Source organism: Echinops telfairi, unplaced genomic scaffold (assembly GCF_000313985.2).
Source record: "Echinops telfairi isolate 266 unplaced genomic scaffold, ASM31398v2 ScPeMD7_18;HRSCAF=68, whole genome shotgun sequence".
Lineage (NCBI taxonomy): Eukaryota > Metazoa > Chordata > Mammalia > Afrosoricida > Tenrecidae > Echinops > Echinops telfairi.
The window spans coordinates 1,740,101-1,744,318 of NW_022103915.1; the positions used below are offsets into that span (position 1 = coordinate 1,740,101).

Here is a 4,218-nt window from a genome sequence, read left to right on the forward strand (position 1 = left end):
AGTGGGGCCGGCCATATGGTCTTCTCTGTGGACTGGCTGCTCTGAGCAGGAACATCGTCCTCAAGGCCTGGAGGATGTGCTCCACTCTCTCCTCCTCCCCCTTCATCTGCTCTTGTGTGCTCCAGTCAGATATGTCCCTCTCCCAGAGCTGCAGATTCAGTGTTGTCCTCTGAATTAAATTCTTCTGGGGAGAGGGGCAGGTGTCCACATAGTTGGGAGATTGTCACTCTTTAGGAGCGTAGAAAGCCTCATCTTTCTCCTGCAGGGTCACTGCTGGTTTCAAACTGCTGACCTTGCAGTTAGCAGCCCAACACATAACCATCATGACACCAGGGCTTTTTGTATGGGTGAATTGTTGTTGTGAGTCAGTTCTGACTCATAATGGCCCCGTGTACAATAGAACCAAGCGCCACTTGGACCAGCGCCATCATCACAAACAACTGATCCCACTGTTGCAGCCCCCGGGCCAGACCATCTCCTTGAGGACCTTCCTCTTCTCACCGCCCCTCTGCTTTACCCGGCACAATGTCCTTCTCCAGGGACTGGTCTCTCCTGACAACAAGTTCCAAGCATGTGAGATGAAATCTCGCCATTCTTGCCTCTAAGGCAGTGGTTCTCAACCCTCCTAATGCCATGTGGTGGTGACCCCCAACCATAAAATTATTTTCATTACTACTTCATAACTATAATTTTGCTAGTGTTATGAATCGGGCAACCCCTGTGAAAGGGTCGTTCGACCCCCACAGGTTGAGAACTGCTGCTCTGAGGAGCACTCTGGCTGCATTTCTTCTAAGACAGATCAGTTTATCCTTTTAGCAGTCTGCGGTACTGTCCATATTCTCCACCATCACCATAATTCAAATGCATCTGTTTTGCTTCAGTCTTCCTCATTCAGTCTCCAACTTCCACATGCACAGGAGGCTATTGAAAATACCTTGGCTGGGGTCAGGCTCACCTGAGTCCTCAAAGTAACACCCTTGCTTTTCAATCCTCTAAAGAGGATTGACCCAATGCAACATGTCTTTTGATCTCTTGACTGCTGCTTCCAAGAGCATTGATTGCGGATCCGTGAAAGACAAAATCCTTGACAATGGTAACCTTCTCTCCATTCATCATGATGTTATCTGTTGGCCCGGTGGTGCGGGTCTGGGTCTTCTGGACACTGAGTTGTCATCCAGACTGAAAGCTGCACTCCTTGATCTTCGTCAGCCTGAGCTTCAAGTCCTCCTCACTTTCTGCAAGCCAGGTTGTGTCATCTGCATACCAGAGGTTGCTAGTAAGCCTTCCTCCAGCCCTGATACCATATTCTTTTCTCTTTTTTTAAATCATTTTTGGGAGGTTCTTACAAGTCTTATGACAATCCATCGTTCAATTGTATTAAGCACACTTGTACATATGTTGCTATCATTTCAAAACATTTTATTTCTCTTTGAACCCTTGGTATCAGCTCCTCTTTTTTCCCCCTCCCTCCCCTCCCCTCTCACTCTCGTGAATCCTTGATCAATCATATATTATTGTTGTTATTCCGTGTCTTACACTGTCCATTGTCTCCCTCCACCCACATTTCTGTTTTCCATCCTTCTGGGTTGTGGCCTATATATCCATCCTTGTGATGGCTGATGGCATATTCTTTGTCATATAATTCAGTGTGTCCGTCCAGGTTGACTAGAGAAACAAATTCATAGACACTCAATGTGTGTGAGAAAGAGCTTTATATAAAAGAGCAATTGTATATTAAGAAAATATCCCAACCCAGTCCAGATCAATCCATAAGGCCGGTATTAGCCCACAGGCTGATATTAGTCCATATGTCTGATACCAATCTGTAAATTTCTCTTCAGACTCACAAAGTACATGTAATAATGCCGAATGCAGGAAGATGACAGGCCAGTGGGATGTAGATCTTGTAGATCCAGTAGTGGTGGAAGCATCTCAGCGCTGGCGTGGTTCCTCCAGCTCCAGGACTCTGGCTCCCTCAGTGTAGCTCCATCTGGCTTGTCAACAAGAATGTCTCACAGCAAGCATGTGTGTCCTACCTCCAGTGGGGAAGGCAGGAGTTCCCAGAATCCTCTGGAGAAGGCCATGCCCACCCAGAGGCCTCATTGGCTGGGCCCTGATTGACAGGCTAGGCTCCACCCCTTCTCAAGTTGACAGACTGTGTACCTGACACATCCAGCTTCTCTGGTGGTTTGGTGGGTACAGCAAGGTCATGTAAAAACAAGCCAGAGACTCACCAAGACACGAAACCTGTGCTCGTGGACATGCCCCGGGATGGGTATGTCTACAGTGTAAAGTTTTTAATCATCAACAGAAAGGAACCCTCAGGGGACCCTGAGCTGCTGTGGAGGGCAGAGGAAGCATCGGGAAGTCGGAGGAGTGGTGGCTGCTGAACCGGGTGATAGAAGGCATGCCACGGAAGTGCGTGGAGACTGTTGTTGACGTGGTGGCCCCGTGTTCACATGCTCTGAGGGGCTTCGAGAGTCCATGGGATTATGGAATGAAAAGAGAAGGGGACGTTCCCCCAGCTTGTACACTGAGCACAGATACATTTAAGAGAGAAAGGAAGCCTTGCGGCCACACTCACCCAGGCTGCAAGTGGAGGGACAGGGGCCACAGAGACAGACAGTAAGACACCCCTTCCCTCCACAGCCTGAGGGCACACTGGGAAACTGAACACCCGGTGATGGGAGGCTGCAGGCTCACAAGAGAGGGGCACCCAGAGACGTGACTTCAAGAAGGAAGGGTTTTTCCAATGGAACGAATTTGACTCAGTTCCAGAAAAATTCCTTGCTAGCACAGGTCAGGGAAGGCTTGTGGAGGAAGCTGTGGAGGAAGGAAAGTACTGGAAAGCTATTGGGAAAAACATGTAACCACCCCCCAAGCAGCGAACAACAGAAACATGGGGGAAGGGAGACAGTGGACTGTGTAAGATAGGAAAACAATAATCACGTATAATTTATCAAGGGGTCATGAGACTGGGAGGGGGGAGGGAGGGAAAAAAGAGGAGCTGATACAAGGGCTCGAGTAGAAAGAAAATGGTTTGAAAAGGATGGTGGCAACCTAAGTACAAATGTGCTTGACACAGTGGATGACTGTGATGCTGTAAGAGCTGTGAGAGCCCCCCATGAGATGATGTATTATAAAGATGCAAGAGCGGAGGAAAACCATGGTGCACTCCAAAGCCAGGGTCTCGACAGGGGTGGGACGTGTCTGGCCCATGGGCCACGTAGGCCAGTGACATTGTCCGTATCAGCGCCTCCCCAGCCTTCCAGGGGGCCCGTCTCTTCCTGCTCACTGGTGAAACTCAGACTTGCCATCACTTCCCCTCAGGAACTGGGTGATCCAGAGCAGGCCCTGCTCTTGCCTGCTTCCTCCCGATGCGGTTGGCTGTCCTGGAGTCCGTTCTGACTGAGAGCCACTCCATGTGGCAGCGGGGAACTGCTCCCCAGAGGCTCTTGGCTGCCTCCCTGATGGAAGGGGCCTGATGGGGCACCGAGGAGGTCCTCGGCTGCTCACCAACAGCTTACGTCCACCCACGGCAGGAGAAACATGTCTGTCTGCTCCTGTTAAGAGTGACCGTCTTGGAAACCCCACAGGACCATTCTCCTGTCCTGCAGGGCCGCCGTGAGCCAGAGGGGTGGGTTGACTGGGGACAGCCCACTTCTGTCCTGGCACGCAGTGTCCCACAGACAGGTGTTCTTTTCAGAGGGTCAGTGCTTGTTTCTGCAGGAGTCGCCCTGGGCACCGGGGCTTGTGGGGCTGGGGAGAAAGCAGGGCAGGGCGTTGGTTTTTCATGCTGGGCGTGCATGATTTTAACAGTGTTCGGTGACATTTAAACAAACAAACATTTTATTAGGAGCCCTTTCAGATATGATTACAATCCATAGTTCCATGAGATCCAGCATAATTGTATAATTGCTGCCTTCGTTATTGTCAATACATTTTCTTCTTGAACTCCTTGATATCAGCTCCCCTTATCCCCTCCCTCCCCTGCCACCCTCCTGAACCCTCGATATATATTCATATTTGTTTGTTTGATGACATTTTCAAAGGATTTTTCTCCCTTGCCTTTCTCCGATGCTAGAAAGTAGAGGTACGTGATCACTGCCACGAGTCGGTGTGGACTCACGGTGACCTCCTGTGGCTTTCAAGACTGTAACTGTTTACAGGAGTAGAAAGCCCTGTCTTTCTCCTGCTGAGCCGCGGGTGGTTTCGAAC

The 4,218-nt window shown here is 50.0% G+C and overlaps 1 protein-coding gene across 1 annotated transcript in view; it reads left to right on the forward strand.

Moving 5' to 3' along the window:
* Positions 1–4,218, forward strand: part of AK7 (adenylate kinase 7) — a 58,932-nt gene that overhangs the window by 6,431 nt on the left and 48,283 nt on the right. The gene's annotated exons all lie outside the window — the stretch shown is intronic.